Here is a 10,598-nt window from a genome sequence, read left to right as displayed (position 1 = left end):
GTGTCAGCTTGATGTCCAAGGGAAAATCATGTCAATACCAAATAAGCAGTTCAAATGCAGCAGCAGCAGGAAAACCTGATATAGTTGAATTTATGAGGCGTAGCAGAGGGGTTATCAAAATATTATAATATAAGTAATATGTCTCATTAATTACGTCAGGAGTCTTCATGGCTGTTTAGATGCAGACCGTAGAGCATCCAAAGCAGATAGACTAGAATTACCAACCATTTGTAGTCAATGGTGGGAAATATTACCGTAATTAAATGAATGCTAATAATTTACATAAATTTTAACTTGCTGATCATAACATTTTGGTGTTGTGATTTGAAATTTATCAGGTAATGAATATAAGCCCCCGCTCCCCCACGTTCAAAAAAAGGCATAGTTTGTTTAGGATCAAAGGTCACACTTCATTCTTGAATTCTTTGTATTTGTTATAATGTAAAAATAGCGAAACACAAGACAGATGGATTATGAGCTCTCCAAGGAAAGGGAAGCATCCTTTCGAGAAAAACATTATACAGGTGTTTTCTGCATTGGGAATTCTTGAACAGCAAAGCAACATAATAAAGCTCTGCCAGGAGACATGGATTCATCTCACAAATGCATTAAATTGTAGTTTTCATAGAATGCAAGTGCTGATATTACATAGAATATATGGCACAGGAACAGGCCATTCGGCCCAGCCAGTCCATGTCGGCGTTTATGTTCCACTCGAGCCTCCTGTCTTTCCTCATCTAAATCTATCAGTGTGACCCTCTATTCCCTTCTCCCTCATATGCTTGTCTAGCCTCCCCTTAAATGCATCTATACTATTCGCTTTAACTACTCCCTGTGGTAGCAAGTTTCACATTCTCACCACTCTTTGGTTAAAGAAGTTTCTTCTGAATTCCCTATTGGATTTTTTGGTGATTATCTTATATTGATGGCCTCTAGTTATGCTCTTCCCCACAAGTGGAAACATTCACTATCTATCCACTCTATTAAAACCTTTCATAATTTAAAAGATCTTTATTAGGTCACCCCTCAGCCTTTTTTCAAGAGAAAAAAGCTCCAGCCTGTTCATCCTTACCTGATAGGTATACCCTCGCATTTCTGGTATCTTCCTGGTAAATCTTCTCTGCACCCTCTCCAGTGGCCCTATATCCTTTTTATAATATGGCAACCAGAACTGTATGCAGTGCATTAAGTGTGGTCTAACCAAGGTTCGATACAGGTTTAGCATAAGTTCCCTACTTTTCAATTCTATCCTTCTAGAAATAAACCCTAGTACTTGGTTTGCTTTTTTATGGCCTTGCCAACCTGTGTCGCAATTTTTAGTGATTTGTGTATTGTACTCTCAGATTCCTTTTTTACTCCACCCCATCTAGACTCGAACCCTGTAAGTAAAAAGTGACTTCCTTATTCTTCCAACCAAAATATGTTGGATGTTAGGTTAGTGTTCATTACAATAAGGGCATTTTCTTGATTTGCATAAACCAGGTCTATCAACCAGTCTCCATTTGATAGGAGTTCTTCATGGGAGATTATGTGCCATGGGTTCCCTCCTAAACATCTCCACCTCTGCCTCTCTTTCCTCCTTTAAGGCGCTCCTTAAAACCTATCTCTTGGTCAACTGACCTAATATCCCCAACGTGGCTCAATGTCAAATTGTGTTTGATAATGCTCTTGTTAAATGGCTTGGAACGTTCTACTATGTTAAGAGTGCTATATAAATGTAAGTAGTGGTTGTTGTAAAGTATCAACCTAGATTAAGTGCTCAAATTTCTGGAGTAGGGCTTGAACCTATAACCTTCTGGCTAAGAGGCAAGAGTGATATCACTTTCTTTCACTGTTTAATATTGAGGTTATCTCAGCCATCTAAGAATCTCTTTTTTTATGCAGGTCATTCCATCAATCCTTGCTTTATTGTGTTCTTTCTCTCCCCTTACCCCACGCTAAAAATAAACACGAAAATACATGTCTGCAGGAAAAGTCTAATCTTAATCCAAGAGCACTGTGCTGTACAATGATGTATATTCTCAGTAATTTAAGATGAATGGTGCCGTGAACCTCAATGGAGAGTTGTGGTCCAAGGAAATGTATGTAGAATAACCTGCTCTGCAGCTGCTATAATGTTCTGTATTATCAGAATATGTCCATACTATTTTGAAGGCGATAGGCAATGATAAAAATTAAAATCTAGAAAAGTATTCTTCACTTATTAATTTGATTAGAGTCTCGGTGCATTGTTGCTTTGTTCATATGAACTGTAAAAAAACCCAGCAATGAGGCAGTTAGGCCAGGCCCAGTGGAAAATAATCACATCTCTGAGGAGAATTGAAGTAACTTTCCAAAAGAGATGTATCACAAATATTGCCTCATGTCCTCTGAAGACAGCTGCGCTCAAACAATAAGGCATCACAACAAACCATTGCCATGATATAAAATAGAGATGTCGCAAACACACCCAGCCATCGGTCTGTGAGTAAGGATGGTGATATGTATAGGTGATGAGCAATATTCACCCTAATTTTTCTTGGGCGTGCAGCCCCTTTAAGGGACTGTGTGGCCCATTCACAGTTTTGTGAAACTTAACAATGACCGGTAGAAAGCTTAGAGGGGATGTTGGTGACAAGTGTATATGTCAACTACCATTACTACTTACTACTTTCAGATGACAGGAAAGCTTATAATGGGATGTCTAGTTTGGCTATCCATTCGATGACCTCCTGTGATGCCGAGTGAAGAAAATGAGGTGACCTTTTTTCATAGATTGTAGTGGGCAGGTTGATGTGATGTGTTCCGTGGCCAGGGACTCATGGCCACAGTCACACCTTAGTCGGACCTCATTTTCCACTCGTGAAGCAGGTGGCCGCATCCTCCATGCATTGTGCGGATTGGGTTGAGCGCTGTCCGCTGCCTTCGACTGCCATTAGTGAGAGGTGATGCAAACCACAGAATAGCTATGGTCAAGGAGAATGCTGGGAAGCACCGAGTCCAAAAACGAGTGATGTCCTCGTTATAAGGCTGCAAAGGACTTTTAATCTGAGCTGTCAGACACACAAGCAAAGATTTTAAACATGCCACCAGGTGTAAAGCTGGCATTGTAGATCGGCTGCCCATTATAGAAACCGGATTTTTCATTCCCAGGCAGCAGATTGAAAATCTACCCCATGGTACATAATATAGTAACAGTTAAAGAAGAAATCCAAATTAGAACTCCTTTTGGAACATTCACAAGAAAAAAAATTCACAAGCGATTGAGCAAGGCAGGTTTTGTCAGCCAGAATAGATGTTCCACAAAAACTCAATCTGATTGGCTATATGGTTAATCCAACAATTTCTTGAGAGTAATTCATTTACCATTAAAGACATTGAAAATGAGAGTAATTTACAGGACTGTACATTAATAGGTAGCTTACAGATAGCAATGTTCTAAAATTTTCAAATGTATAGTGAGAACTCGTGTCTCGTAAGCTGCTAAATGTTGAATATCAAGGTGTATATGATTATTAAGTACTTCACACCAGCTTTTATATTATAGTAAAGGATTCACATATAGAGCTTTTCCCTCAATGGGTTTTTGAGCATCTGTCATCTCAAACAGCTAGAAACTGAGTGGTTATGTAAAGTGGGGCTCAGGTGGAATATGTTTACAAATATTTGATTCAGGATTAGGCTATTCATTGCTGACTTGACCCTCCCTGAATATCAGGACTTTTTGTATATTTCTGTGTTGTATTACTACTTAGATGTAAATGTTATCACTATATACATCACTAACTCATCATAGGCAGTTCCTCGAAATCGAGGAAGACTTGCTTCCACTTTAAAAGTGAGTTCTCAGGTGGATGTACAGTCCAATACAGGAATTACAGTCTCTGTCACAGGTGAGACAGACAGTGGTTGAAGGAAAGGGTGGGTGGGGAGTCTGGTTTGCCGCATGCTCCTTCCGCTGTCTGCACTTGATTTCTGCATGCTCTCGGCGACGAGACTCTAAGTGCTCAGCGCCCTCCCGCATGCTCTTCCTCCACTTTGGGCGGTCTTGAGCCAGGGATTCCCAGGTGCCAGTGGGGATGTTGCACTTTATCAAGGAGGCATTGAGGGTGTCCTTGAAACATTTCCTCTGCCCACCTGGGGCTCGCTTGCTGTGTAGAAGATTCGAGTAGAGTGCTTGCTTAGGGAGTCCCGTGTCGGGCATGTGGACGATGTGGCCCGTCCAATGGAGCTGGTCGAGTGTGATCAGTGCTTCAATGCTGGGGATGTTGGCCTGAGCGAGAAAACTGACGTTGGTGCGTCTATCCTCCCAGTGGATTTGCAGGATCTTGCAGCGGCAGCGCTGGTGGCATTTCTCCAGTGCTTTGAGATGTCTGCTGTATATGGTCCATGTCTCCGAGCCATATAGGAGGTTGGATATCACTACTGCCCTGTAGATCATAAACTTGGTGCCAGATTTGAGGTCCTGGTCTTCAAACACTAACTATAGAATCTCTAACATCATTAACTATAGAATCTCATAATCACAATGAACTAGTTACCTAGTTTTCATGTCTGAAATCACATCCACATTGCTGGCTTGGAAGTGTTGCTGAAAGTCTATGCAAGACATCCTTGAAGTGATGTTATTGCTTACATTATAAAGAACAGTTATTAGCTGATGGTTTGGTGAATAAATATACCATGTGGTTTCATACTAACAGTGCATTCACATTACAACATTAGCATTGGTGTTAAACTTGAGTGTACATTGGACACTGAGGCCTGAAATGACTGCAAAGCAAAATAAAGTCTCATTCTGGTGTCAGGCAGGGCCCTGACTCAGGTGCATTCACAGTAAAACTGCAACAAAACTTTGCACTGAGGCTGCAGCTGTATTGTAAATGCACCCTAAATCATCCAGATTAGCAGATCTCAGCTTCAATCTCCAGTTGGTACCAAATTAGTTAATCTCAGCTAGGGAAGGAGTTGGGGTGTTAAAATTATCCTAGTTAGGGTGGGGAAAAAATGCCACACTTCCTGCTGTTCAGTGACCAGGAAAATGTGGGTATCAGGAAAGAATTAGGTTGGGGTTGGATGTGACTCTCTCCATGGACCATTAGCCTTCTGATGCTCACTATTCAGATTTAAAGATAGAAAATGTCCACTCGGTTAATGAACGGGCTAGATTTTGCATTCGAATCGGCCAGTTACCGCCTATTTAACCACTGAGATTGAGTTTAATGTCCATATTTGATTATAAATGGAAAGTAACGCCCAATTATCGCCAGTGTAACTTTCGGCATACAATTAACGCCAGGAATTAGCTGAACCGCCCGCTCATATTTAAAAAAAAAAATCTGACGTCATCACTCGTGCACCACCCAGAAGACTGTTTATAATGGAAACTGACGCCCAAATTATTGCCGAGCGTTACTTTTGGCAACTCGCCCATATACGGCCCAAATGTTCGCTCGCCCAAAAAGACGCTCAAGAAAAGCTGCACTCACCTGACCTTAATCCAGCGGTATGGATGGCATTTTATAATTCGGAGGACTTTTCATAAAAGGTTGTTTCAAGTTCATGGGAGCTTTGAAGTAATTCGTGAGTGCTTTTAAGGTGGTTTTAAAATCTCTTGACAACCATCTAATCACATTATGGTGAATTTTGTGTTTTTAGAAGACAATTTAATCATTTTGAAGACATAAATAGGGCATTTGTAGTAATGGGGCCTGTAATTTCTCAGCCAATTTTGATGACTACTCACATGCTGCAGACTAGAGATGGGAGAAGGTTTATTGAAGAGCATTATGTCTACCAAAGAGGTGGCAGACTGCTGAGGAGGAGGAGATCTTACACCCAGTGCACTTACAGGATAAGCGATCATACTGGACTTGTCCAATAACACGTGCCTTAGGAGGCTGCGCTTCCGAAAGAGATCATCAGTGAGATGTGCCAGCTAATTAAGCGAGATCTGCAGCCTAACTGCATCATCAGGACTGCGCTGCTCGTTGAAGTCAAGGTTGTAAAGTCCTGTCCCTGCAGTACAGATTCACATGAGGCACATACTGAAGTCAAGGTCACTCAGGACCTGCACCTTTATTACACAGCTCTCGAATGCCACACTTGCCTGAGACCTGTCCTTATATACCTGTCTGGGACAGGTATCCAGTGTCTCCTGCAAGTGCACTTCTGGTGGTAAGGTAAGCTTGTGATTACAGGTCATCTCGAGTTATGGTCACGTATAGCATGGTAAGATACAGTTATGTACAGTAATGTGAGATACATGACATCACCCTCCCCCAAGGTCTTATTGTCTTTATAGGTTCAGTCTCTTAGGTGGTCTACGCTCGCACGTGGAACATCTTAGTTGTGGTTTAGTTGTTTGCCTTGGTGCCTGTTGTTCTTTCGGGGTGATTGCTGGTATCTCACCTGGGCTGTCAGTTTCGTTCAGTATGATTGTTGGTGTCTCGCCTGGGCTGTCTGTTGGGATTGCCCTTTCCTCAGTTGTTCCCTCTGTCTGTCCACCAGGTGTGGTGTGAGTTTCACATTGTAGTCTGCCTCTGGTTCAGCAGTGTTGTTGGTAAATCTACTTTTGACTTGGTCTACATGCCTCCGGCAGGCTTGGCCATTGTTCATTTGTACCACCAGTAGCCTGTTTCCTTCCTTGCCTGTTACTGTCCCTGCAAGCCATTTGGGACCCCTGCCATAGTTTAGCACAAACACTTTGTCCCCTATCTCATTCCACCTCCCCCTCGAATTTTGGTCATGGTACTCGGTTAGCTTACGGCGCTTTGCCTCAACGATTTCATACATGTCTGGGAGGATTAATGAGAGCCTTGTCTTTAAGGTCCGTTTCATTAATAGTTGTGCGGGGGGAACTCCAGTCAATGAATGCGGACGAGATCTGTATGCCAGCAGCAGTCGCGACAGGCGGCCCTGCAGCGTGGGACCTTGGATTTTGTGCATGCCTTGTTTAATGATCTGCATTGCTCGCTCCACCTGGCCGTTGGAGGCCGGCTTGAACGGTGCCGTCTTAATGTGATTTATGCCGTGGTCACTTATAAAATCTTGGAATTCTGTGCTGGTGAAGCACGGACGATTATCACTGACCAATATGTCAAGAATGCCGTGCATTGTGAACATGGTTCCAAGGCTCTCCACAGTAGTGGAGGTGGTGCTCAAGTTTAAAATGGTGCATTCGATCCACTTAGAAAATGCATCTACAACTACGAGGAACATTTTGCCCATGAATGGGTCCGCATAGTCTACGTGCACCCACGACCACGGTTTGGTGGGCCAGGGGCTCAGGGGGGCCTCCCTGGGGGCATTACTGAGTTGAGCACAAATGGTGCACCGTCGAACGCAGAGCTCCAAGTCCGCATCAATGCCGGGCCACCAGATGGGGGATCTGGCTATGGCCTTCATGAGAACGATCCCCGGATGCTCGCGGTGGAGCTCCCGGACAAATGCCTCTCTGCCTCGCAGAGGAATAACTACTCGGCTGCCCCATATCAGGCGGTCTGCTTGTAGTGATAGTTCATGCATGCGCCTATGGAAAGGTTTGATCTCCTCGGGACAGGCATCGCGAGCCTCTGCCCAGTCACCAGTTAAGACACATCTTTTTACTAGGGATAACGTGGGGTCGCTGGTCGTCCAGGCTCTGATTTGGCGAGCCGTCATGGGTGAACTTGTGGACTCAAAGGCATTGATTGCCATGACTATCTCACAGTCCTGTTCGTCAGACCCTTCTATGGTCGCCAGGGGTAGCCTGCTAAGCGCGTCGGCACAGTTGTCTGTGCCTGGTCTGTGCCTTATGGTGTAATCGTAAGATGCCAGTATGAGTGCCCACCGTTGAATGCGCGCCGAGGTGTTGGCGGTTATTGCCTTGCTTTGGGATAGTAGGGACGTGAGGGGCTTGTGGTCAGTTTCTAACGCGAACTTGGCCCCGAAAAAGGTATCGGTACATATTTTTGACACCGTACACGCTTGCCAGCGCCTCCTTCTCCACCATTCCATATCCGCGCTCCTCCCGCGAAAGTGACCTGGAGGCATAAACTATGGGTTGTAATTTACCCGCAATTTTGACATGTTGTGAAACGCACCTGACCCTGTATGCTGACGCATCACATGTGAGAACTAGCTTTTTACCTGGATCAAAAAAAGCCAAAACACTGTTGGAACACAGAAGGTTACGTGCCTTATTTAAGGTGCGTTCCTGGGCGTCCCCCCAAAACCAATCGCACCCCTTTCTGAGTAGCACAATGAGAGGCTCCAGCAGCGTGCTTCAGTTCTGCATAAAGTTCCCAATGTAATTGAGTAGCCCGAGAAAGGCGCACAGTTCTGAGACATTCCAGGGCCTGGGTGCCAGCCGAATTGCTTCTGTTTTGGACTCTGTTGGGTGGAATCCATCAGCGGCAATCCTTCTGCCCAAAAATTCAACATCTGGCGCGAGAAACAGGCACTTGGATTTCTTAACTTGTGAGTTGATGAGGTGTGAACAGCCGTTCATGTGGCCCTTGATGGCTGTTGAGGGCTTGCTCTCCTGCCTTTGTCTGTGTGTGGGGGTAGCGGCTTGTTTCACGCTGTGAACCGATGTTTCGTTCGTTGTCGTACCCGCAGTGTAGATCAACCTCGTTTCTTCTTCTCCTGCCAAGAATGTCTGTACAACCAGTGCTGCTGCCTCCAGGGTCAAGTTCTTGGTTTCTATGAGCTTTCAGAATATGCCTGCGTGGCCTATTCCTTCAATAAAAAAAGTCTCTCAGTACTTCTCTCCTTAGTTCATCGGAGAACTCACATAAGCAAGCCAATCTCCGAAGTTCCGCCACGAAGTCGGGTATGCTCTGGTCCACACAGCGTCTGTAGTTGTAGAACCGGTGTCTGGCCATGTGTAGGCTGCTCGTTGGCTTCAGGTGGTCTCTTACTAGTGTGCTCAACTCTTCAAACGACTTGCTTGCTGGTTTCTCGGGTGCCAGGAGGTCCTTCATTCAAGCGTATGTTTTTGAGCCATAGCTGGTCAAGAGATGGGCTCTTCTCTTGTTTGCCTTGTCGTCGCCCAACCAGTCTTTGGTTATAAAGCTTTGCTGGAGCCTTTCTATAAAGTCCTCGCAATTATCTCCAGCATTGTATTTTTCATCTGAGCCGTTGTTCGCCATTCTATGGATTCTGTAATCTTATCCTCATCGCCACTGTAAAGTCCTGTCCCTGTAGTACAGACTCACACGAGGCACATACTGAAGTCAAGGTCACTCAGGACCTGCACCTTTATTACACAGCTCTCAAATGCCACACTTGCCTGAGACCTGTTCTTATATACCTGTCTGGGACAGGTATCCAGTGTCTCTTGCATGTGCACCCCTGGTAGTAAGGTAAGCTTGTGGTTACAGGTCATCTCTAGTTACAGTCATGTATAGCATGGTAAGGTACAGTTATGTACAGTAATGTGAGATACATGACAAAGGTTACTGCGGCACTTTCCCTCTATGCATCGGGCTCCTTTCAGGCCTCAGCTGGCGACATTTGCGATATCTCTCAGCATGCCACTCATTGCTGCATTTGACAGGTGATTGAAGCCCTCGCAGGATGGACTTTGTAAACTTCCCTATGACCAGGGAGGCACAGAGTGAGAGGGTTTTGGGTTTCTCGAGAATAGCAAACTTCCCCAAGGTGCATCATCATCATCATCATTATAGGCAGTTCCTCGGAATCGAGGAACACTTGCTTCCCCAAGGTGCCGGGAGCAATAGACTGTACGCACATTACCCTGAGAGCCCCTTTTCAGGATGTGTTTCAGAACCAAAAGGGATTCCACTCACTGAATGTGCAACTTGTTGTCGACCACAAGCAAATAATAATGACAGTAAATGCAAAATTTCCAGGGAGCATCCATGATGCACACATCTTGCGTGAGAGCACTGTCTCTGATCTGTTTAAGAGTTAGCCACAAGGTCATGGTTGGATGCTGGGGGATAAAGGATATGGCCTTGCCAGCTGGCTCATAACGCCCCTGCGTAAGCCGCAAACGAAAGCTGAGAAGCGCGACAATGAAAGCCATATAGCCACATGCAATATCGTTGAAAAGACAATTGGAGTGCTTAAGCAGTGCTTCAGATACCTGGACCACTCAGGAGACGACTTACAATACCACCCTGAGCAGGTCGCTCAGTTTATGGTGGTGTGCTGCATATTGCATAACGTAGCTATCAGGAGGGGACAAGAATTGCCAGATGGGACTGCTGATCCACCTCAGGAGAGAGGGGAGGTGGAAGAGGAGGTCGAGAAGGTGGACGAGGACCTCAGGGAGGACAATCAGGCTGGCGTTGAAACCATGCCCCCATCCCACTCTAGACTGTAGGAATAGCCCCCTGGTAGTTACACAGCTGCAAGACTGTTGTGTCCACAGTCATAAATGAATGCTCTGCGTGAAGTTACGTTGGTGACAGTTACAGTTGCGTTATGTTACGTTTCATCCTTGCCTGGCCTCGCCATTGTTTGCAAACATTGTATTGATGTTTAACGTTTCTGTTATTGGAAGACACAGCACAACAATGTTAAGTTAATTTTTATTTTTAATGATGACAAAAGTTTTAAGAATTTTTTTAACAATAAACGCCCATCTACCCCCAACCCCACCCCAACAG

This window comes from Pristiophorus japonicus, chromosome 10 (genome assembly GCF_044704955.1).
Source record: "Pristiophorus japonicus isolate sPriJap1 chromosome 10, sPriJap1.hap1, whole genome shotgun sequence".
Taxonomy (NCBI): domain Eukaryota; kingdom Metazoa; phylum Chordata; class Chondrichthyes; family Pristiophoridae; genus Pristiophorus; species Pristiophorus japonicus.
Note: the sequence above shows the minus strand (reverse complement) of the source record.